Below are 27185 nucleotides of genomic sequence, written 5' to 3'. Positions count from 1 at the left end.
TCCTTGCATCAAAAGAGTTGAAATTTTTTCAAGATAGATGACTGGGGTTAGGATTAGGGTATCTCTACATAGGAGGGATCCTATAGATCTACTTGGTGATCCTGTAAGATACCTTTGGTACCAGAGGTAGACCATGGGCATTGACTTGTGATTAGTTCAAACCCATCTCTCTCTGTCAAGTGGTATCAAAGCCTTATTAAAAGGTGTGGGAAAAGTAAGTGCAAAGAAAGGTGAATGATATCACCTACTAAATCCAATAGTTCTAACAAGATGGTGACCAATGTTGAATTGACCAAGGAGGTACAAGAACAAGAGAAGAAGGTAGAAGAGCAAGAGGAAGATAACAAGTATTTGAGAGAAAGATTGGCACAACCTAAAAAATTGTTAAGTGAAGTCCAAGACATAGTAGATAAAGTCAAGCACAAGAGGAGTAGAAAGAAGAGTAGGAAGCCAAAGAGAAAGAGATTGATTTGGAGGAAGATGCCCCAACACCAAATCCTTTTAACTAGAAGAGCCTTTCTTGAAGGCACTAAAAGTAATAAATAGTAAAGCCTTGGAAGGCATTCCCTACTTAGTAGAAGGATGGATCCAAACCTCATCATTAAATGTATTGAAGGAATGGAGAACCATTTTGAATGTGATGGTGTCTATGATGCTCAAAAAGTCAAGGTGACAATGTCAAGGTTAAGAGGTAATGCTCTAACCTGGTAGAAGTTTGTTCAAATAGAGAGGGAGAAAGAAGGGGAAAGGCCTTGTGCTATTTGGAAAGGAATGGTGGCTAATATTAGGAAAGCTTATATTCCTGATGATTATGAAATACAACTACATAGGAGAAGAAAAAATATTAGGCAAAAAGATATGGATGTCTACTCTTACACTGAAAAGTTCCAAAAATTATGCCTAAGGTCCAAGGTGTTGGTAGATGAAAGCATTCGATTGGCAAGATATTTGAATGGGCTCAAGAGGTCCATCCAAGAAGGCACAAGTCCTTTTACTCCTAAAATAGTCCATTAGTGCTACCAAATGGATCAAAAGGTGGAAGAGAGAGGAAAAAGAAAGAAAGACCATACATCAAAGAATAAAGGAAGAGGTAGAAATAGCAAAGGACATAGGGGAAGCTATAGAGGTAGAAGCAATGATAGTAGGTCCCAAGGTGAGTCCAAGCTAACTAAATAAAGTGGAGAAACCAGTCAAAGAGGTGGTTCAAGAAGAGGTTGAGGTAGAGTTAGATCATTGGGAGGAAGGTGGCCATCCTACTTTGCTATAATGAAGTGTTACCACTATCAGCAACTAGGGAACCCTGCATAGAGATGTTCTAAAAATGGATCAACATCACAAGGAGAAAATAAAATAGCATACATCCATGTACATGCTTCAAGTGTGAAGTCACCTTATATCTAATTGGATTCTGAAAGTGGTAAAAACTTAATGTTAAAGAGGATTGTAATTAAACACCAATTAAGGGAGAGCCAAGAAAAGAAGATCACTCTTTAGGGTGAGATGTAAGAATATGGGGAAGGTTTGCAAAGTTATCATAGACTCAAGGTCTACTAATAACATAGTTTTAGAAGAAGCTATAGCTAAACTCAAGATTCCTTGAATACCTCGTAGCACTCCCTACAAGGTCACCTAGCTAAATGAGAAATAGTATGGTTTGGTTAATGAGAAAGCATGGATTGAGTTCACCATAGGAGGATATAAAGACAAGATTTTATGTGATGTTTTACCCATGGCTGATATCACCTATTATTAGGTAGGCCATGGTAGTTTCATAGAAAATCCATACACAATGGTGAGCTTAACTCATACACCTTATGGAATGATGGGATGAGTTATAAAATTCAATCACTACTTGAATAAGATAATCAAGGGAGTGGACCTAATGTGTTGATGTTGAAGGGGAAAGAGTTTATGAAAATTCTTGACAAAGAAGAAGGAGTGGGTTATGATATTGTAGTAAAACCCAATGAGGAAAGAGAGAATAAGAAGGAGGACATACCTCATCAGCTGCTGAAGATTTTTGATGAATTCAAGAGCATTATATCAGATGGAAGACTTGTACTCCTACCACCTCAAAGAGCAATCAGCCATCAAATAGACATGTTTCTAGGGGCATCTCTTCCAAACAAGGTACCTTACAAGCTAACACCTAAACATATTAGGGAATACACAAAGTAAGTACAAGAGTTGATGGATCAAGGTTTGATAAGAAAGAGCATTAGCCCATGTTTTGTACCTCCTATTTTGGCACCTAAAAAAGGAGGAACATGGAGGTTATGCACAGACTCTAGAGCCATAAACAAGATCAAAATCTAGTATAGGTTTTCCATATCAAGGATTGAGGACTTATAGGATTCCCTAGGAGGGAAAAATATCACACCAATATAGTGTTTGAAATAATAGTCCACCAAGATAACTGAGAGTGGGGGGTGAATTAGTTATCCAACAATAAAAACACTTATCTTCTTCAAACAAACTTAACCATTTAATCGAAGTAAATAGTAACCATACAAAGATGTACATAAAAAACTACACCAAATATTTTGAATATGGAAACCCTTGATCAAAGGGAAAACCTTGGTGGGAATGATGCCCACATGATAATGTACTAACATGAATATTCTACTAGTACATTTGGGCTCATTTTTTGACCTTTATTGGTCAAAATTTTGACCCTATTTCTGACCAAACCTCGACCAAATTTGACCAACACATTGGTAAAAAAAAAATTAGTTAGAATTTTGACCAATACATCGCTCAAAAAAAGTTGAAATTGTGACCACATTTTCTACCATTCATTGGTCGAACTTTCGACCAATGCTTGGTAGAAATCTACAGGGCATTGGTCAAAATTTTGACCAATGCTTGGTGGAAAAGTGTAGGGTACTAGTCAAAAACTTGTTGGTCAAAAATTTGACCAAAGAGTAGGTTGGTCAAATTTTTGACCAATATGGTGGTCAAAAAATGTTGGGATTGTTAGGGCATTTTTCTGCCATTCATTGGTCAAAATTTTGACCAATGCTTGGTGGAAATCACCAGTTCATTGGTCAAAATTTTGACCAATGCTTGGTAGAAAACTGCATGGCATTGGTCAAAATTTTGACCAATGCTTGGTTGAAAACTACATGGCATCGGTCAAAATTTTGACCAATGGTTGGTCAAAAAAAATTTGCGGCTCATAGCTATTGAGCTCCACTTTAGCAATGGACCTTCCTATGAGATTTCCATCTAAGGCCTTTCTAATGAGATAATGTGTTATGAGGTCTTCATCAGTGGGATGGAACATGAATCCAAGAGGCAGTTGTACATCACCACTGCCTCCTGGATTCACGTTCCATCCCACTGATGAAGACCTCATAACACATTATCTCATTAGAAAGGTCTTAGATGGAAATTCCATAGGAAGGGCCATTGTTGAAGTGGACCTCAACAACTATGAGCCTCAGGGAGGGTTCAATTCCTTCCTTGATTATTCACTATGCATATAATCCCATACACCCATTTGATCTCAAATGAAGATATGTACTAAATTTTGAGTGTCTGTGTTGAGTGCTCCAAAACCATCCATTTCATGCCTTCATCTATACACAATGTCTTTCTAGTTTCTTTCTACTCACATGCCCATTTCATTTCATATGATCATCTAAAAATTGTGTCACTCTAAGCTCTAAACTATTTCCTCTTGATTGATTGGACTCACTAAGTTGGCTCGCCAACTTGCCTCACTAAGTCGACTATTCAAGTATGCTCGCCAAGTTGACTCTTTGAGTTTGGTCATCAAGTCACCCCACTAAAGTGCCACATCAAGGTCAATCTTTAGGTCTTCTCATCGAGCTCGCTCACCAACTTGCCCCACCAAGTTACCACTTTAATCCCACTCACGATGTTAGATTGTTAGGCTAGCTCCCCAAGTTAGTTTGCCAAGCTGATAATTGAAGTATGCTCACCAAGTCTGCCTCCTAAGCCAAGTCACCCCCACTTACCCCACCAACTCACCACTTTAAGTCAACTCACCATGTCAGCTCACCAAGCTGACTCCCTAGTCAGTTCGCCAAGCCAACGATTCAAGTATGCTCACCAAGTTGACTCTTTATGTTCACTCACCAAGTTTGCCCCCTAAGTCAGCTCACCAAGTCACCCCAACCCAGTCACCTCAACAAGTTGACTCTTTAAGTAAGCTCACCAAGTCGGCTCACCTAGTGGTTTTACCATGTTGCCTTGGCAAGTTGGCTTGTTATGTGTGCTTGCCAAGTTGCCCCACTAAGTTTCTTCTCTAAGCCCACTCACCATGTCAGCTCACTTGTTCGGCTCACCAAGTTGACTATTCAAGTACGCTTGCTAAGTCACCCCACCAAGTCATGTCATCAAGTTGATTGTTCAAGTATACACTTACCAAGTTGACTCTGAGTTTTCTCATCAAGTCACCTTGTTGAGTTGCCTCAACGAATTGACTCCTTAAGTCTACTCACCAAGTTAGCTCTCCAAGTCATCTCACCAAGTCGACTCACCACCTCATCTCACCAAGTGGGGCTCTCTATGTAGGCTTACCAATTTTCCCCACCAAGTCACCTCTTTAAGGCCGCTCACAATGTTGGCTTGCTTGGTCTATTCCCAAAGTCGACTCATCAAGTGAACTATTCAAGTATGCTCACCAAGTTGCCTCACCAAGTTGACTGTTTAAGATCGCTCACCAAGTTTGCTCACCATGTCACCGTGCCAAGTCATCTCACCAAGTCACCCCTCCAAGTCACTTGAAGCAAAGAAAAATTTGGTGTCATTCAAACTTACCATATTTGAAGGGATATAGTGGCTAAAAGTGCATATTTGATTCATGGCACTAAATATGATGGCTGGAAATCGCATATCAAACCCGTGTAGGATAATATCAGTCTTTCTGTTGCAGATCATACTTCATATCATAACTTAAAGTGGTCATTTACTAGTCCCAAAGTGGTCTACATAAGCCTACAATAGCTAGCTAACATTTGGATGTGATACGTGTTGATTATATGGCATTAAAACATATGGATTGAATTGTTACAGTTTGATTTGTGACCGATAATAGGTCTATAATCTCTCTTTTCAATCTTAGCAGTAAAACAATAAACTCATATTTTGCCATATCATTTAGCTGTACATGTTTTGATTCATTGCATAGTCATTTCCTTTAATCATTTGTAATGTGTTATCATAAACAAGCATCAAAGTGAGCTCATTCTCATGAAGAGGGAACATGAATACCAGAAATATCATTAGAACCATTTTCATTGAAGCTAATAAAACAAGCACATTAAGCTCTAAACCTTATTTGTGTTCCTCAAGTTAAATGCTTGCAAAACCAACCTTCAATAACACCATTTTTAGGTTGCATATAAATGTCCATGGCACTGTCCTCACTATCCTTACCAACATAATTATTTTTCAAGGGTGGAACTTACTTTTCATTTCATCCTCGTGTGCACCTACTTGCAATAGGGTGAATAGTGACACAACATTCCTCAATAGAATAAAAGCATTGGATTACACATCTAGTAGATGCTAAGTTTTAACTTTTTATTCTTTGATTGAAATTTTGCTTCAGTAGCAGTGTGACCTTTTCACACCTTCATAACCATTGTTGCTTTATGGCACTGTCCTTACTGTCCTTACCAACATAATCATTTTTTAGGTCTGAACAAGTTGAATTTTTTGACACTTAGTCAAGTTTCCACATCTGCTATAGATGGAGCCAGAGAGGAGCTTGATTAATGCCCTCATCTTGAGGCTCCAAACCCAAATTCGTCACAATTTCCTTTGTCTTGATAAAACAACCAGACACTTGTAAATTCTGAATAATGTTATGTATTCAAGCATCATCATTGTTAGTATTCACATAGCAAAAAATGTCTCTCTATTCACAAATTCATTTCCTATAAAGAGTGAATAGAGAAAGGAATAGTGGGTAACTGATGAACAAACATAGTGATGCTCTTAAAAAATGTTGTGTGGTAAATTTCAAAATGATATCCAGGATGTGACCAAGCCTACTTCGTGATGCTCCAGATTTTCCTATTCAAATATTGCCAATTTTTTAAATGCAAGGTAAATACCATTCAATCAACTTAGATTACTATATTATCCATATTAAAAGCTCTGATCATTGGGAGGACAAGAAGTGGAGCTTCAACACCTATTTGTTTGGGACAAAGTACTTTTGTTGCTTCTATCAACAATTTAAAACCTTATTAGAAGAACCACAAATGACATAGCCAATACAATATTCCAAGTCTCCTCTAAGATGTTCCTGACTTCTTTAACACCAGGTGACTACCATTGGCATTGATCATCTTTTGTTACCATTTTATCCATATTACAACTTTACTACTCTAAAATGATGTCTAATCAATACAAATTTAGAGCCAGTACTTTAAAATTAAGTTAAATCAGTCCAAGAGTAAATGCTAGTACTTTAAAATGAACTTAAATTGGTCTAGGAGTTAGAGTAGCAAACCCTGGAAAAAGATTCATGAGAAAACATATTAGCATTGATCTTCAACTAACTCATAATTTATTGTTTAGAATTGCATAACGTCTATCTTTATCCACATCCTCAATCACCTTTTTTTTCTCATCCACTGGTGGGAGTGGAATCTACAATCAGGTAGAAACCAATTCCCATTTGATCTCCACATGCATTATTTTTTTTTAGAAACAAATACGCAAAATAGTATACAATTTTTTATATTAGAGTTCATGCCTTGATTCTCCTCATCTTATTAGTGAATTTTGAATTGACTTCAAAGACATCTTTTTGTGCCACAGTTTTTGTATTTGGCTCTTTATTGAGAATTTTATGTTTCACACATGAAAGAGAATGTAGCAATCTAACAATATCTTCATCAGTCAAATTCAATTGAGTCTTCACTTCTAAGTAACTTAGCCTTTCAGATGCATTGAATAGAAAGAATGTTGATGCCTGCATATCATAACCACAGAGTAAGTTACACAAGAAAAAAGAAGTGAATTCTAGATATATCAAGGAAACTGACACTGATAAATGTGATGTATTCACTTTGCATATTTATGGTTTCTATAACACATCAATTTTAGTTTTCCTTTAAACAGATAGCATAAGTAGAAAATGAATCAAATTATCAATGTATGGTCATTAAAAATTAATGACATTAACCATTGCTTGAACTTATCCTACCCAACTAATTCTTAACCAGAAACTGGAAGAAGAAATTCCCAATAATGATTAGTATAAAATGATCTATAATGCCATTTTATATGAATCAAGGAATCTAACTATCAGCCAGTAATCAACCAAAAAGGAAATTACTTGGTAAGTAGTAACAACAAGTTCCATAGGCTTAGGGTAAAAATTCCCATTAATATTACAAGTAACCAAAGATTACATCCATGTAAGCTTTCTATGCTTTGTCTTTGTCTGATAGAACTACTTGAACACCTCTATGCATCTTACCTGCATTAAGTAGCAAAGGTCAAAATGTTAACATACTTCAAAAAATGGAAAATTTAAAAGGTATATTGTATACAAAATGGGCATACCATTTTTGCTAGTAGGTTAAGATCAAATGATTTGTAACTCGGCCAAAACCTAGTTGTCAAAACTGTCACAGTCAAGTCTATGCCAGGATGTGCTTGAGAATTTTCATTAAGATAATCGTCAAAATGCCCTTGGTTCTCCTTTGCTAATGTTAAATCTATGACCTACATACAAGAACACAAATTTTTACACAATTTACAATTAGATTAACTTCATTTATAAGAATCAAAGTGAGTTTTTTATTTATGTATGATGCAGCATACCATTCCCTCCATTTTAGAAGTAAACTGACCACCACACTGTTGATTCAGCTTTGTCAATATGCTTCTTTCATGATCATCATTTGCACTTTTATAAAAAAAAAGTCTCTGTGCAAGCTTCTTCCTACAATTTTGACAAATATTAATTATATATCGCAACACATAACAAGAGAAAGTCCTAAATTTTAAAATAGCATTATATGGATGAAGATTGTCATTCACGTCATGAATTCCAAATGTGTAAAGTTGTCATTCATGTCATGAATTCCAAATGTGTAAAGTTGCCATTCCTCATGCTTTATGGCCTTTGGCAGAGTCTGGGTTAATCTATACTTGATAATTCCAAACAATAGTCATTTAAATTTTTTTAAAGCAATTAAAACTAGACTAGTACAAAAATAAAATTGAACCATATATTAAGAATATGGAGTATGTAACTTGGACATATCAAAATAGAAAATGTATCATATTCTAATAAATAGAACTCTAATGTTATAAACATTGGATTAGATTGTTTGAAGTAATAAAGGTGAACCAACTAAATAATGGGCTAATAAAACATGCTTTATTGCTAGTGAGAAGCATTCAAAACTATATTAATGGTATGTTAGCCTACACACCCATATGCTGGGTCAGTTCAACCATGGAAATTCCCAGGGTCCTATCAAATGGGTCATACCAGATAACCCTTCTATTCCACAAACCTGAATGGGTGGTCCACATTGACTGTCCAAGCAACTACCTCTGTAGGGAATCGACACAGCAGATGCCTATGTACCAACTTTTGGTGCGTTCTACATTAAAGAAACCTATTTTGAAGATATTGCCTTGTACCAAGAAACCTTTTGGATAGAGAACTACCTATCAATTGAGTCAATTGTTTCTTTTCAATTTGTATAATATGTTCTATTGAAACACACATTAATTACCTCTTTTGGCTATTATAATTAGATGCCCTAGTCTTCTGAGGGTGACCTTGATGGAAAACCCCCTATGCTTGTTTGGCGCACAAACATAAGTGTTCAAGATGTCAATCAAGCAGTTCATCACTTTCTAAGGAATTTTAGGGATGATCCTTTAGACCTTGAGGGGGAATACATGAGGCTCTTGGAACAGGTTCAAATTTGTCCCTGCTGGCTTCTTATGGTTACCATCTAGTCTCATTTCAAATTATTGGTTGAGCACATTTGCATTTGTATTCACTTCATTTAGTTGATTTCTCATTTAGACAATGGAAGTCAAAGGTGATTTTCTGAATATTGATGCAATGAACATCTTTGAATATGATGAAGACCTTTATGGCAAGATGGTTAGATATCCTCTTCAAGTTCTCGCCATTTTTGACATTGTATTGATGGATGTAGCTGTTCACCTCAAGCCTTTGTGGGAGAAGCACATACAAGTGACTGAATCGTATTTTTTGAAAACTATGTTTTGTTAGTTAGTATGTTTTTATTTAATGACTTTGTTGTTTCAGATTTTGTTTATTTATACACATAAATATGCCTCAGACTTATATATAACTGCCATTACATTCATGCAAGAATATTCAATCTTAGAGATACAGTTAACATGCAAGATCTAAATCCATCAAGTAGGAAATGCTTTTTAAAGTTATGTCTTCATTGTCCAATGCTATTTGAAAAATCTAATAAGGGGGTTTTGTTGTCTTTGAAATCTAGATATTGAGAAAATGGTTTCAGTCAAAGGAATGATAATTCGGTGCAGCTCAATTATACCAGAAATCAAAGAAGCATTCTTTAGGTGCCTTGTTTGTGGATATGCTCCAGCACCAATACCTGTTGATAGAGGTGATTCATTGGATTACAATTGAACTCTGAATATAACAGTTAATTGTATCTTCATTGTATGTTATGTTTGTTTCTCAATTCTATTTTGCATAAACTATGGTGAAGAATCTATAGCTTTAAATAGATTCATGCTTATGAAAGTGATCTTAGAAGCTTTTAGATTCCAGGATTTTGCAAATAAGATTGTGACATGGCCACTATTGATCTGCTCTCTGTAACCTTAATTGGAACTAATAGGACACCGTACATGAGGTTCTTCTCACATTGAGATGTTTGCTTAATGAAAGCTATATATGAGAGAGAACATTTTTTTAGTGTGAAAAAATCCCTATATGAGAACTTTCACACCAAATTTTATTCTCATATTCCATGAGAATCTTCTATTGAATTTTGTCAAATGTATTTCATGTTTTTAAAAAAAAATCTCATATTTTTGCTTCACTATGTACAATGGTACTTGCTTTCTAAAAGTTTTTTTGCTGGATTTGTATTCACATCCTATTTTATGCTTCAAATGCTCAGGTCAGATTGATGAACCTACACATTGTGCAAGGCCAGAATGTGTTGCTATGAATTCTTTGACATTGATGCATAATAGATGCAGGTAGGAACTTTTTGATTTTAGTTTATGCATGATTTGAAGCTACATTTTCAAGACTCTAAAGACAACTATATCCTTTTACTTTGTGGTTAGGTTTGTTGATAAGTAGATTTAAAGGCTACAAGAAATGCCTGATGCCATTCCAGAGGGGGATATCCTGCACACTGTTAGCTTGTTGATGCACGAAAAACTTGTTGATGCAACCAAACCTAGTGATTGAATCAAGGTGTGTCTGACATTACATGATATACAAATTCTACACTCATTTTTATTTCCTAGTGTTAGCATTTGAAGGTTGACATTGGTTTGTTTTTGTAGGTTACTAGGATTTTCAAAGCTATGACAATTAGAGTGGGACCAAACCAAAGGATTGTGAAATCTCTATTTAAAGCAAAGCTTTCAAGCCTATCTTAGTCCATTTAAGTTGGAAATGAGGACCTTAATGCTGTATTCTATGATTTCTAATTCTAATTTGTAAATCATTTGCTGGTGCAGACCTACATCGATTGCCTTCATCTGAAAAAGGCAGACAAGACAAGATTGCGAGCTGAAGATCCAATGGAACATGATACTGTAGACACCTAAAAAACGTTTAGAAAATAAAGTATTTTTATTTTCTAAAAAATTCCTGATGACATCATCATTTATTAATTATTTAATTATTTAATTATTTAATTTATTTTTATGCCATTAAATCCCTTTAACTTAATTAAAAATATTTAATTAAGAAATCCCTCCCAAAAATGTTTAAATCTTATTTAAACATTATTTCCTTATTTATTAATTATTTAATTAATAAATTGACCAAAAATCCCAAAATAAATAATTTTTTTTTTTTCCCAAAACTTGGCCAATTTCCTTAAGACCAATAACCTCTTCCAAAATCTTCTAATCCTTCTTTAATTTCGATTAAAGGCTAATCTCATCATTTCCTACCCCTAATCCCAACTCAAAATATTTAATCAAGATTAAATATTAATCCTCATGTTTATTAAAAATATTTTAATAAATATCTCCTCAACCCAAACCCTTGAAATAAATAAAACTTTATTTATTTCATATAATCTTATCCTAGGAAGTTCTAGACTCTTCTAGAAAGTCTTCATCCTCATCCAAAGCCTAGATTATTCTAGAAGATGTCTTTAACCCTAATCCTAATCCCCTCCTAACCTTGTCACATTCCCTAAACATGGGTTAAGACTTGCTAACTCAAGCCAAAGTTAACAAATATCTCCTCCTTCACCCACCCTCATTAAATGTCATCCACTTGCCTATCCCTAAGCTAATCCTAAACCATCCTAATCCATCCTCTAATCATTTGTATAAGCCTAAGCAAGCTTAAAACCCTCCTAATCAAGTCCAAGTTGAAATTGCTCTCATCACCTCAAAATATCTCAACCATAAAACTTCATGAAGCCCACTAGGCCATAAATGACTCTTCCAAGCCCTTTTATTGCTCTTACAAGTCATTATGAGGGTCTTTATGAAGATTTTATCCCTTGAGCCTCCTTTGTTGACTCATCCTTCCCCTTTCCTCCATCCTCTCACCATGTGACATGTGTCACTCCTTGATTGGCTATAAAGAAGCACAATCCATGTGCTCTCCTCTCATGCAATCTGAGCCTTCTATAAGCTTTTTCACATCCTTGCATCCTAGCCCTTGATCCCTCAAGCCCTTTGCCTATTTAAGGAATCCTCTCCCAAGTCATTTTAACACAATCCATGAAGTAAAGTCATAATGCCATTTTAAGAAGCCATTTTACATCAAAGCCATCTATCCACACAAAAAATCCACAATCATCCATTGAAGCCTTTGGAAGCATATTGAGCATACATCCTATCCATTTAGATAAAGCCACTCAACAAGAGAGCTTCTCATTGAGAGAGCCCATTAATGGCTCATATTTTCAATTGAGAGCTCATCTTAGTCTATCTTGAAGTTTATGAATTTTTTTTAGTTTGTAGAAGCTTTATTTAAATTTGGTTTCTATTAGCATACTAACATTGCTCATATACATTTTGGCACGCCTGGTGGGACCCCGCATGGGTCATCTTCATTAGCTTTTTTAGTCAAGTTTTGTATGTCATTTGCTGATTTTGGCTAATTTTTCTTGTTTTTGTGACTGGTAGGATTGTATAAATTGGTTTTGTAGGTCCACATGAGCATGAAGAATACAAAGGAACTCATAGTCTATCTCATAGTATTTGCAGAATTTTCAAGCTTATAGGTGGACAAAGCACTTGGAATTCTTCTTCCTCTTCTTGTCTATATTCTTCTTATTCCATCTACTTCTTCTTCTTCTTCTTGTGGGAGATCTTGGCCAATTTTTTTTTTAAGGAAGCAAAATCATACACACTTCTTTTTAGTGCTTAAAATGAACCCCCAAATCATACTTAAATCCATTGAAAAATTAAAAATTTGCAAAAAAGAAAAAATCTTTTAACAAGTGAAACTAAACCAATCTAATCATTTGCATCCTTGCAACATCAAGGTTTTAGATTCATTCATGCAAAATTAGGAACACTTCATTTTTGGGAATTTAAAAAGAACTTCAAGTTTCCATTTCAAAAGGTTCAAAATCAACACTAAGTGCACACTAAAATCTAAATCAAACTCAAAGCATCAATCAAGGATAAAATGAACCTCATTTGCAAATATTTTAAAGTTCTTTTAAAAATCTCATCAAAACTAAGAGTCCTAAATGGTTGCCAAAAATTTTCCTAAAAGCTTTGCTATTTGTTCCAAACAAATGTGTTGTTGCAAAATTTTGAATGTTTCTTAGGTTTTTCATGCATCAAAACAATCTAGGAATATCATTTTCGGGCTTAAAATATGCTAACTAGAACACAAAATCTTGAATGAAAACCAAAGTCTAAAGAGTCATTTTCACTTTTGAGTCCAAAACAATCTTGAATGATCTAAGGTTAAAAAAAAGCACTTCAAAGTTCTTAAAACAACACACAAAATCTCAATCTTGAATGCTCAAAGGAACAAACTTGAATGTTTAATCACTTGTCTTTGAATGCATGTTGCTAAACACACTCTTGAATGCCATAGATCAAATAATCATCTTTTGGAGCATAAAAAGAATCTACATTTTTGTAATCTTTTAAGTTATAAAAACAAATAAAAATGCTTTGAGTGAGTTTGTCGTTGGACTCACCCTCTTTAATCACCCATCAATTTAACCATTGGTTGCAATCTCAGTGCCATCTATGGGGATGGGTCCACCTAAGAGGGTGTTAAGTGCTCCACGCAAATCAAACTCTACTCACTTGGGTTTTTAGTGGTTTTTCTAAGTTAGAAAATTCCTTGAATACACATTAATCTCGCTCACACTTCATTTGGGCATAAAAATTAGACAAATCTTGACGTGGAGGGCCTCTGAGCGCGTGCTTGAAATTGAATCTCACACACCTTTGTTTTGGCCTTAAAATAAACTCACACTCAATCTTGAATGCCTTAAAGAAAAATCAATTGATACTTGACATGGAGGGCCTCCGGGCGCACGGGTTTACCTTCTTGTTGACCCTAACTCTTCTTCTTGTTCGCATTCTTCGATCAATTTTATTTTTGTCGACGCTTCAAAGTTGGAATAAACATTGTATCTTAAACATGAGTGCTTGCAAAGTCTAGATCAGAAAACTTAAGCATTAGTTGGTAAAAGAACAAGCGTGTTTTTTAGCCCAAGATCATCCAAGTCTTCTCTCCCCTTGTCGTCTTTCGAGGCCATCTTGGGTGCATAAGATTAGGATCCAAAATCTTGTCTTATCTTTTTAGGAGGCCTGCTTGGGGATTTCATCACCCCTTGGGATGACCTCAACTCCAGCATTCTGACAGAGTATAAAGATCAGGAGGTGAATCCAAAGACACCTCTCTTGGGATCAAAATTTTGTCACTCGGGCTAAGCCTCAAGGAACTTTATACCCTTGAGAAGTGAAAGAGGAGAAGTGGGTTACCGCTCCTCTCGGCTGTGTGACATCTTTTTGGTTTCATCTACGGATTTGGGCCTCACGTACCTTGTGTATATTGAGGACTCCCTAGCTATAACAAATTTCATCCTCGTAGAAAGCTTCCTAAGATGTTGGTGTGTTTGACATGCTTGCTCAAAACTTTTGTCTGCTTGTTTGTTCATAGCTTTTGAATGAATGTTTGCCAATTTTGGTCGAAATCCCAGAAAAGCAGAAATCTCCCAACTCAAGGCATACTTAGCGTAGTCACTGCCTTATCAAAAAACATCCAAGCTCCCTCGATGCAACTGAATCTATCTAGTTCTTTGCCTTAGAAAAATCCCAAATCCAAAGTCCATCCAAATCATCCCCCCAGCCCGCTAGCAACCCAATCCAAAATCACCCAAGCCTTTAAGGAATTGTTGTTACTCTACCAGAGTTTGCTATCCAATCAATCTGACTAATCCACTAGCCTCACCAAGGTTATCCCTTTGACAGAGCATTGTCTAGGGTAATCCAGCTTTGTCACTTGTATCGCTCATCACCTTGAGCTAAAGGTTGGGATCCACAAGTGGTCAATCTCGTGTCATGCCATAGGATCACTAGTCTATCCTTAAGTTGACACAATCACCATGAATCCTGCACATAGGAAAGCAAAACTCTCACTTTTTGATAGCATACGCTTGAAGTCTTCCACCCACAAGAAAGCCAAAAATCTCCAACCAATCCTCCTTAGGTCTGTCATACAACTTTGACTCTCCCTAGGAAATCTTCCATCAGCCAATCCAAAATATGTGCTTAATCCAAATCCAACCATGAGCTTCCATGTTCATCCATATGCAAGACCCCATCCCCATCAAACTCATCATCAAAGCATGAAGTACCAATCCTATCATGATGTGTTTGGTCGTATTGTCCTTGCTCCTGCCACCTCCTATTCCAATGATGATGAAAATCTTGTTGACTATGATGGGTATATTGAAAGCCTTAGAAAAATTCCCCCAAGCATCCCCCAAAATCCAAGAGTTATTCCAAACTATCTAGTCATGCCATCCAATATTCCAGCTTCCCCTCCATCACCCCATCAACCAAGCTTCCAATCTTCCACCCCCATCACACTAGCTATTCCTGTCAATCCACCTCCACCTTCGACACACAAGTCTCGAAGGAATCTCCTAGAGGAAATACAAGAAAAGTCGCCTCCAACAGTCGATAAGCCATGTCATCTAATCCAACCATATGAAGTAGTCAGTGATGAAGCTTCCCCATCTATAATATCACCTCCATCTCCCATAGCTATCATCCCCATACCATCCATCAAATTGCTTAAAATCCTTCCACTTCCCACAAGCATCAAAATCCCACCACCTGTCAAATCCCTCCAAATCCTATCCACATCGCCTCCAAGCATTTCCCAAATCTCTCGTAATGAACCTTATGCATCCATCTTCTACTCACCCATCTCCACTACTGAATCTCCCATCTATCCATCCGCTACCTTTGAAGAATCCATCCCTTCATCTCCTATCGCACCATCCACTCCAAACCAATCCTATCAAGATCCTGCCCAAAAGCATGTTGACATCCCCCAAAGTATAAATGAAGATATCATCATACCATGTCTTCCATCCATAGTGCGGTCACCATCTCCTCCATCTCCAAAACCTCAAGCCATATCTCCTCCACTACAAGATATCTTGTCATCCCACCAGCTACATCAAGATCCTATCCTTCCATCTCCCCTGCTCCATGCTTCCATCTTACCACCTATCCAAGCTATTCCACCATCTATAATCTACCCTCTTGGTTCACTTACATTCATCCACGGTGGCCCTCTCTTAGCAGAAGAATTAAGAACAATATCTCCCCATTGCAATACACCTAATAAATCACTTCTACCATTTTCTGCAAGAAAAAAGTTTCCTCAGCTTGTTCAAATGCTCAATCGATGGCATTATCAAGGTCAAGGTTTAGGACCACAAGAGCAAGGAATTAGAGAGCCTATTATTGCACAAAAAAATCTAGGATTTCATGGTCTTGGATATGTATCCAAAGGCTCACCATCTAAAGGTGTTGGTACACCACACCCCCAAACCAAGCCTATCTCCAAGCCCACCATGCTAGCCTCCCATCACTCCTTCAAGAAATCTTATGTCATCCCCCCTCCACCATCTTTGCAACCCAAAACAACCTACCATATCCCCCCTTCATCCGCTAAATCCATTTTGGGTCCCTATGTCCCAAAATCTACCATCCTCCATCCTCCTATCAGCCATCATAAAAATCCTATTCCATCCATTTCTATGCAAGATCAACAAAGGCACATATCAGGGCACATCATCCATCATCATCCCCCTACATGCTCTTTCATATCATGTCCATCTCACAAAGCTACTCCTAACCATCTTCCCAAAGCTTACCACAACAATGTAAATGCCAACTTCAAAATGTATAAAGCTAAAAATCCATATCCTAGGCAATCATATGTATATTCTAAAAGACATACTCCAAAAAGGAAAAATCCAATCAAAGAATGCAAAACAATGCAAAAGCCTATGAAAAGAAAATCCAAAACCATGTGGATCCCCAAGAAAAAATTTGAAACCCAATACATAATGGCATCCACCATTGCTAATCCCCCATCTAGTGACTCATGCCCCCCATCTCCTAACTCCATCTTGGGTGCCTATATCCCCAAGCACGCTTCCACAAATCCTCCATCATGCCCGCATCTACCATCTATCCCCCATATGCTCTTTTCACACCCGTTCCAACATGTGCCAATGTTGCTCTTGCAAGCATCCCCATCTCATGCTCCTTTCCAGCATTTTCATCCCTCCATCTCCTACCATCAATCCCATCTAATCCGATCTATTGCATAAATCACACATCCAGTGTACCAACAGCTAGCAACAAATTTGAACATTCCAACAGCCAGTGAAAAATACCAAAGAAGCCAAAATAGCTGAAGAAAGCCAAAATCATTCCAGCTAAGTCCAAAGTCAAAAAGTCAAAAAAGAAAAGAAAAATAAAGCATCCACTGGTGAAAACTTGGCAATTCAAGTGCCTTGGACAAGTACCATGATGAAAACTTGGAAAACAAGCGTCATGCGTAATCCCGCCATCCCTAGCTTAGCCTATCACCCTCATGCTTTTGGTCATCTCTTGACATCCAACTCCATCTTCCAATCTATCCACCTATCCTCCATCCTCTAGCTTCCATCTCACACCATCTACTAATCTTATGCAGCTTCAACCAATCATCTCAGCTATCATCCATCTCCCTAGCCCCTTCAGCTTTTTCCATCCTAGCTTCAATCCTATCACATCTATCATAAGACCTCATTCCGCATGTTATCTTCTGATTGGGGGCACTATATTCCTTGGAGATCTTGTCTTGTCCATCCTCCCTTGTCATTGGTATCTAGCTCTAGGCTATCCTCATGCAAACCCAATGTCATCTCTTTATATCCATCATAATCCTAGCTATCTACCATCCTATCTAGCCATCTCATCCTACTCCTCTAGCTATCCTTGGTCACAAAATCTCTCATCATCATTGGATGCATCCTACCAAATCCTTATCTTTCGCTATCACCCCACCCTTAGCTTTTGCATCTTGCACAACATTGAACCATTCCGCTATCCTATCATCCTGAGCTTTAGCCCACTTGTAAATATCTTGGTCTGTTAGCTTGTACATCCTCTTTAGCTTAGTACCATTGTATCTATCCAGCTTTCGTGTTAGTTCCTCCTTGATCAGCATCTTGCACACATTGCACAACCCTTGGTTAGCTATTCCAATGCATCCTTTAGCTAGATTTCCTATCACCAAAGTGTTATCTTTCGTAGTTCAGCTTGCCAGACGCATCACTCATCCAAATCCACTAGCTTAGGTGCTCTCCGATAGGTCCTTGCAAGATATAGCTTTCCTCATGTCTGATCTTGGTCCGTTAGTACCTTGTCCTACCCAACTCGTTGGCAAACGGCTTTCTTTTGGATTTTCACTTTCTTTTGATTTGGGATCTTCCCTTTTGGGTCTTGAAGTATCTTTTCCAAGCAATCTCCTTGTTCCCTCCTCAAGGTTGCCATGATCTTCCATATCATGGTATACTGTGAATGGGGCAATTTGAGTGTAAGGTCTTGATCAGGTCTTTCATTTGTTTTTCTTTTCTGCTTGTGGGTTACCCAGTGTCAGTTCCACTCTGATTCTTTCGAGATTCATGTGTGATGCTGGGGTAATTCTTGCGTGTTTGTTTTGAGTTAGTCCGTCAGTCCTCTGGATAGTTGGTGAAAAGGCCTTAATGTTCTTGGTAACCTTGGCAATTAACCAACAGTCCTTTAGCAAATCAAGTGCTCAACTACATGGTGGTACTTCTCTTTGAAGTATACCCCCTGCTCAAAAAGCTTCAATGGTTTTCCTTCATCTCCATTATCCCCCATCCATATCCAGCATCCATCTCTCCTACCCCAGCTTATGCATCAGTATCTCTTTGAATCACTCCTCACCTTTAGCTTTAGGGATCCACAATCCTAGTCTTAGGGATCCACCAATCCAAATCAATCCACCAAGCCTCATCTTTCGAGATCCACAATCCTAGTCCTAGGGATCTCCGAAACCCATCTTCCGCCAATTTGACTCTTTGAAATCCTGTTGCATCAGCATTTTTAATCCCCTCATCCATCTCCCCATCCTAGATTCCTTTTATAGCGCTCCGCTCCTTCATCCTCTGCAATCCCTGAGATCTTAAGCTTGCTTCCTCTTGTGCCTCTAATTCTCCCTTTATCATTCTCGCGTAGTGAGAGTTTGAGCTAACCAAACCTCTTCTCTTAAGTAAATCAGAGTCTTCTTGCTCATCTCAGATTATTGTACTTTTCAAGAAGTCGTCGAGCCTCGCTTTCTCTCCCCACCGCCTTCTTGAGGGGGCATCTCACAGTCCATTCTCTCCTCTTCTGCTCTAGCCTTGGGCATCTTATTTTCTTATCTTTGATGTCATGCCACTTGCGGCATCACATCAAAGAGGGGCAAAATGTAGACACCTAAAAAACCTTTAGAAAATAAAGTATTTTTATTTTCTAAAAAATTCCTGATGACATCATCATTTATTAATTAATTAATTATTTAATTTATTTATTTATTTTTATGCCATTAAATCCCTTTATCTTAATTAAAAATATTTAATTAAGAAATCCCTCCCAAAAATGTTTAAATCTTATTTAAACATTATTTCCTTATTTATTAATTATTTAATTAATAAATTGACCAAAAAATCTCAAAATAAATAATTAATTTATTTTTTTCCCAAAACTTGGCCAATTTCCTTAAGACCAATAACCTCTTCCAAAATCTTCTAATCCTTCTTTAATTTCGATTAAAGGCTAATCTCATCATTTCCTACCCCTAATCCCAACTCAAAATATTTAATCAAGATTAAATATTAATCCTCATGTTTATTAAAAATATTTTAATAAATATCTCCTCAACCCAAACCCTTGAAATAAATTAAAACTTTATTTATTTCATAAAATCTTATCCTAGGAAGTTCTAGACTCTTCTAGAAAGTCTTCATCCTCATCCAAGGCCTAGACTCTTCTAGAAGATGTCTTTAACCCTAATCCTAATCCCCTCCTAACCTTGTCACATTCCCTAAACATGGGTTAAGACTTTCTAACTCAAGCCAAAGTTAACAAATATCTCCTCCTTCACCCACCCTCATTAAATGCCATCCACTTGCCTATCCCTAAGCTAATCCTAAACCATCCTAATCCATCCTCTAATCATTTGCACAAGCCTAAGCAAGCTTAAAACCCTCCTAATCAAGTCCAAGTCAAAATTTCTCTCATCACCCTCAAAATATCTCAACCATAAAACTTTATGAAGCCCACTAGGCCATAAATGACTCTTCCAAGCCCTTTTATTGCTCTTACAAGTCATTATGAGGGTCTTCATGAAGATTTTATCCCTTAAGCCTCCTTTGTTGACTCATCCTTCCCCTTTCCTCCATCCTCTCACCATGTGACATGTGTCACTCCTTGATTGGCTATAAGGAAGCACAATCCATGTGCTCTCCTCTCATGCAAGCTGAGCCTTCTATAAGCTTTTTCACATCCTTGCATCCTAGCCCTTAATCCCTCAAGCCCTTTGCCTATTTAAGGAATCCTTTCCCAAGTCATTTTAACACAATCCATGAAGTAAAGTCATAATGCCATTTTAAGAAGCCATTTTACATCAAAGCCATCTATCCACACCAAAAATCCACAATCATCCATTGAAGCCTTTGGAAGCATATTGAGCATACATCCTATCCATTTAGATAAAGCCACTCAACAAGAGAGCTTCTCATTGAGAGAGCCCATTAATGGATCATATTTTCAATTGAGAGCTCATCTTAGTCTATCTTCAAGTTTATGAATATTTTTTAGCTTGTAGAAGCTTTATTTAAATTTGGTTTCTATTAGCATACTAACATTGCTCATATACAAATACCAATAGTGATAGTTTTTCCTCTTTTCAAGAGGGTGATATTTCACCAGTTGATTATGAAGCTAAGGTATAAACTCATACTTTTTACCTTTTGTATATAACATAAATTTTGCAAGCTCTAGAATTGAACTTTAATTGCCAATTTCCAAATTGAGAAGTTGAAAGAACTATCTCGCATGCCCAATATCTATGAGAGGCTAACTAGATCCTTAGCTCCGAGTATTTGGGAGCTAGAAGATGTAAATAAAGGGCTCTTGTGCCAGGTATCTTTCTTTGCATTCATGTTCGATTAATTGGTATCATGTTCAAATAACCTAGATTGTCAATGATTGACAATATCCAACTTCCTCCAACATTGCTTTCTAGGTGGAGTATGTTTGGTTTTAGAAATGAAGTTCGAGAATTTATTTGTTGTCACTCAAGTATAAAAGAATCAAAAAAAATGCTTGCAGGTTTGATTTGATCTACCTAGTGCTTGATATAGCTGATGAACAAACAGACAAGTGCCTTGCAAGGCATCTTCTTTCATTATATTATGATGAGCCAGAGGTAAGTTCTGATTTGGTCAATACTATGTAGTAATTAATGGGGGGTCCAATGACCTAATATTTTTTATGTGAACTACATTATGATTCTAGGACCAAATGCTAGATGCATTCGACCTCCCGACTCTCACTTCATATATCACTTATACAAGACAACATATACATCCTAAGATATCTGATGAGGTAGCATAAGATCTGATTCGTGGTTATGTTGAAATATGTAGGAAGGGAAACTTCCTTGGAAATAGCAAGAAGGTTAGCTCAATATATTCTCAAATTCAATTTCTATATAGTATGCTTACAAGTTACACACGTGAAAAAAGTAATAGTATATCTCATACTTCTACTGGAGAATGCATCTAGATGCAGGGCAATTCTCATGTTATATTAACTTTTTCTCCTAAATGAATTGTATAGGTTATCACAATGACTCCGCACCAAATTGAAAGCTTAATAAGAATAAGTGAAGCCTTCGCCCACATCAAATTCTCTGAGTGGGTAAGAAAATCCTATGTAGACAAAAGTGGATTACATTGCTGAATATTTTAAAGCCAGATTGAGGCAATAAAAAGATATCTTACATTCCAATTCTACAAGTTGAAATGTGTGATGTGGTAGAGTCATTCTAGCTTCTTGAAGTTGCACTTCAACAATTTGCCACCGATCATTCAACTGGTAACCATTGTGCATCTTAGGAAATGAGGATTGTCAGTTCATTTAGTTGTATATTAAATGCATTATCATCACAAAATTAGTTAGCTGTGAAAGAACTATGTTAATTGGAAGCCACTGAATGCATTTGAGTTTCATGGTTACAGGGACCATTGACATGGATCTCATAAACATGGGAGTCTCAGCCAGTGAAAGAATGAGATGAGCCAATATTATTTCATCACTGAGGATTCTTATCATGGAAAGGATGCAGGTAGGGGGATCATCAACCCATATTACCGAGGTAACATTTTTTATATTGCCCTAAATAGTGTTGAGAAAATTGTTGGTATGACACCTAACCAGATATGAATGAATACAATCATAGTTGATGGAGGAAATGCACAAATTGGGATCCAAGGAAGTCAACCTGAATGATGTAAGTAATTCTTTGTTGTGGGTAAATTTCAAGCTATTTCCAGCTTCATTTTCTTGGGGGAAATGATTACATTATGAGTTATGTTGTTCAATTTCAGATTCATAATGCAATTGGAAACCTTGTGAGTGAGGGGTTTGTTACAATTCATGGGGAGAATGTGAAGAGGACCTAAAAAAGTTTTGAGGATGATATGGCCCCTATAATAATTAGTAATGAAGTTTTTGATAAGACTATGTTTAGTGTGTTGTGGCAAACTGTTTTAATATGCCCTGAGCTTCATGCTCTATAGTACATCGATGGGTACTTTCTCTTGTAAAAAAGTCCAAAAAATTGAAGGAATCCAAAGCCTGGGTGTACTATCTGTGACAAATACAACCACTGAGGTGATGATGGATATCTTATAATTCTTGCTCAGATAAGAGGATGATAATTATAAATTATGAGAATCATTTTTTTTCTTTTCTATCAAGTTTTGGAGTGAGGAAAAAGTAATTGCAATTATAAAGGTATTTTTTTTCAACCAACGTAATGGAAAAAGTTCATTTTAATGTTCACAATGGCATTTGTCCTCTCCCTCTAGTTTCACGTGGTTACCTAAATATAAAAAGAATTAAATATAAAAAGGGCAATTTATTTTAATCTATATTTTAAATTAAATATAAAGAGGAAAAATTTGAATCTAATCTTGATGTAGTGATGATTCTATGGTGGTGACTTCAACAATTGATAATGCTTAATATCATCATCAGCTTGTCTTCCATACACACCAATGATGTCAATCATGGTGCTGTGAAGACTTGGTTTGCTATGAATAGCTACAAGGTAGAAACAACAAAAGTGCAGAATGCAGATAAATTTACTTGGCACAATGCATCGTATGCTCTACTATGAAGCAACTACAAGATGTGAAAACACATAGCTATTAGCTATTTCTCTAGATATGATCATAAGAAGTTTTCAAGATGTAGAACATTGTTATTATAAAATTGAAGCACTTATAAGGAAAAGGGATGGAAAAAAAAAAGATGGCGAAGAATCATTATCAAATTGGGAAGTCATTATTCAAAATTTATGAATCAAAGGAAATCACAATGTAAAAGATATTATAGAGGTGAATTCAAAAGCTTTATAAGAGTCTAGCAATCATGACCATGATACATCACAAGGATAATCTCTAATAAATGCTACCCACAGTCGGTTTCAAGCCAGAGAATTTAGGAAAGAATAGGGATTGTTTGAAATTACTCAGATGCAGTACTGATGCAAATTCATTCTACAGTACTGATGCAAATTTAATTTATTCAAATATATATCTACTATTTTAAACTTACAGACTGAGATTTATATGCAGTACAACTAAATGTTTCAACTAGTATACAACCAGCCCCACCAAGCTGAAGCAATTGAGTGTCATGAATACATTCTTGATAAGAAAATATAATTATCATAGTACATAGTACAACTATTTTTTATAACACTCAAATTTATGTTTGAGATTACAAATTCTCTACTTCAAATCTGAATTCTTTGACAAGAAAATCAATAAAAACTAATTATCTGAGAGTTTGAGCTGTAGATCCTACCATGGCACAAGGAAGTCTAGTTTATTTTTCTTCCTTCAATTGACTTTCAATTGGACCAATCTTAGATTGCTCAAAACCATTTTTCCTCCTCCTGCAATCCAACAAAGAGTGTCTATCAAATCTAGCAAATTTATAAATAATCAAGTCATATACACAATCATGTTCATCTCATTTCAAGATCAAAAAATACATAGCTAAATGCAGTCGAATCATGGTGTCATTACAAACAAAAATGCATGTTGAAGGAGATTATACTCCAAAGTTCAATCAAGGGTCAAGATAACTAATTGCCTTAGATTTCCATATTGGAAAAGATAATCCAAGTTTTGGGGCTAGATATCATTAGTGTTGAGTTTGTGTAGATTGAACAAATGGATAATGGTTAGATTTTTCTACATGGAACTGAAAGACGTTGTTTGAGGGTTTGATGAAAAAGATTTGTTTTTGAGAATGAATATTGATGTATCTTTGAATGGGATGAAGGAGCTCAGTGACAAACTATTTGCCAAAGTACAAGAGAAATGAGTTATCTTTAATTGCCTTAAATTTTCTATGTGTTGAGTTTCTCCTCAATATAGAAGTTGTTGTGAAGGTCCTCCAAGAATGAATAGGAAATGAAATTGAAGAAGTACAGGAATCTCCAAGGTAAGTTTATAAAGTTTCTATTGAATTTTAATATATTAAAATGTGCAAAGTAAAGTTCTGCAACAAAGATTTATGCATAGAGTCATTGTCTAGATTTGATAGTAAGGTAAAGATAGGATTGTGATTATGGTAAACCCATCTAATGATAATACAAGGAAAATTTGGAATGTGTTTGGTCATTAATAGGCTTGATTTTTCAGAACTATGCATAGAAGCTAGCATGTGGGAAGTCTCCAATTTTGACAACTTGATAGTACTAATTTCATTCAACTTCTTTGACAACATTTTTGAGCAACTGTTTTAATTGTATTTTTAAAATTTATAGTTTGGAGTTTAGCTATTCAAATTATTTAAATAATCTTAAGTATAGAATTATAAAGAGTCTTTAGCAATTCAAAATGATAATTTTTACTTCTAAAAATCTCTACTATATTTACTTACCATTGTTCATTTTTTGCAGATTACCTACTTAAGTTTTCACTATGATGCATGAATAAGTAAACATTTGGAGCTTTAGTTTTGCCACATTTCAAGCCTTGTGAACTACTTTTGTATCATTTGTAGTAACAAGAAAATCTCTACTTTCATTTGTTTCCATTGGAGGATCCAATGGAGGTGAATTGTGTAAACTGATTTCAGTTGCCACTTGCAATAAACGTTCCTCACTCATTTCATCCATGGAATAGTTGAATTTCATTTCATCATTTCATTTCAATCAACTTCAATTGGAATAAATAACATTGTATGGTCTCTCGAGCGAGGCTGTGGAAGCCTGTCTGAATCCATCACCTCATAGCAAGCTTCAAATAGATCAAAATTTGGGCAAACATTACAATGCCAACACCGCCTAAGAATGGGAATAGTTGAGAAACCATCAAAGCAATACTGAATAGATGAAGTATTAGTATCTTCTTCAATAATCCCCTGGCCATTGCCTCTAGTGGCAACACTTATGTTTGAAGGAACTAGCAAAGATCTGTTATCCTCTATCACACCATCTATTGCCAACATTGTCTACTTTGGGAAGGGAACCTGAAGCAACTTCGAAGACATGGCCAAGCTGGAAGAGAACAAAAAATAAAGAATTTTAGGCATTTACGAATGCAATTATCCCAAAAGAGTCAGTTTTCCCTAAAGAAAATACAAACTAAGCATATTTGAATATCATTGAAGCAAAAACCTGCAGGATGTTTGAACTACCTCATAAGGAGGAAATAGAAGCCTTTTTAGTAATGCAATAGCAGGTGCAATAGTAGAGCGTGTGAGTGCTCACTATTACTATCATCATCATCTTCTTTGTCCATACTAGCCAGTTCACCATCTGTCGTACCATCATCTTCATCTTCATCTGCTGATGTGGCATCACACTCCATTGCGGAAAATTGAGCTCCCTGATTGATTGGATTAACTAGTGCATCTGTTTTCTTTTTAGTAACATTTGACTTCAACTTACAAATAGCAGATCCACTACTACAACTAGTATTTGACCATGGTTTTTCTCTGGATTTTTCCAAAACATGTTTGTTAGCACCACATGCAACCAACAGAGATATCAGGAAGCCAAAAATAAAATTCAATCCTTCAAGTTGAATTTTTCATGCATAGAGCTTGACCATTATATTAATTGCACCCTTGACAACATGCTTTATGGTAGGCTCACCATTTTATAGCTGAACTAAGAAATTGAATTAGGCTTTTGCACTCAAAATATAAAATGACACAAATGCTTTCTCTAGACTAATAAGCATTGCATCCATAAAATGATCAAGAAGCTCTCTAGATTTTAAATGAGATGATGGTAACAAAAGAGCATTTATGAAAGCAATTGTCAAGTCCCTTACTGAATTAGCAATTCCATGTGTTGATGCAATACCTGATGATGATATAATGGTATATTCTAACAACCTTTTCTCCAACCATCTAGCCAAAGTAGGAAAATCCATCAATAAATTTTTTTGTTGCAAATCCTACTTTATGTTGAAATAACTAGGATCATCAGTCAAAAAGTTGCAACACCTTTACACTTACTGATTCACTATGGCATCCATCCAAAGAATCAACAAGAGCTAAAAAGTTGCCATGTTCTCCTAGAAAATTTCTTAACTTCAACTCGTTCAACATATTTGATTCCCCAGCATGACCCAAACAATATTTAAGCACATCAAGCTTATTTGGATCCACCCTAAGATATTCCACTGTATCATCTGCATTTTTTATTACATTCTCTTGTATAGCTAAGTATATATCCTTCAAGTTCATTTCACTTACCAAACCTTCCATATGCTTGATTACAAACAGATCAGCATAGATGTGCCTCTCTTCATTTTTTGGAATCAAAGAATTTAGGAATGACTCACATTTATCGTGTATACTCTCAAACCGTCTATCAAACTTCATGATCATTGTAACAATAGTTAATAGTTAATGTAGGAGGTTTGTTAGGATTTTACTCTCAACCAAAAACTCCCATAACTAATATGATTACAAAGTGAAAATTCTCATGGGAGTGACATTTCCCAAAAGGTCTTCAAGAAGCTCAAAGAGGTAACAAATTCATTATCATGCATAATGAGAAAGAAAACAAGACAAAAACTAGTGCTTCCCTAATAAAAAAGTGTTTATAGAGAAAGAAGAAGAGAACATACCCAAGATCTTGTGTTGCTCTT

General features: G+C 36.2%; 1 pseudogene; it reads right to left on the bottom strand.

The window, feature by feature from the left end:
- Positions 1 to 6540: 6540 nt before the first annotated feature.
- Positions 6541 to 26922, bottom strand: LOC149537480 (cullin-1-like; annotated as a pseudogene).
- Positions 26923 to 27185: the final 263 nt, after the last annotated feature.

Source organism: Cupressus sempervirens, chromosome 9, assembly GCF_028749045.1.
Source record: "Cupressus sempervirens isolate cs-2001-9-10 chromosome 9, ASM2874904v1, whole genome shotgun sequence".
Lineage (NCBI taxonomy): Eukaryota > Viridiplantae > Streptophyta > Pinopsida > Cupressales > Cupressaceae > Cupressus > Cupressus sempervirens.
Note: the sequence above shows the minus strand (reverse complement) of the source record. Positions and strands in the feature narration are given on the sequence as shown.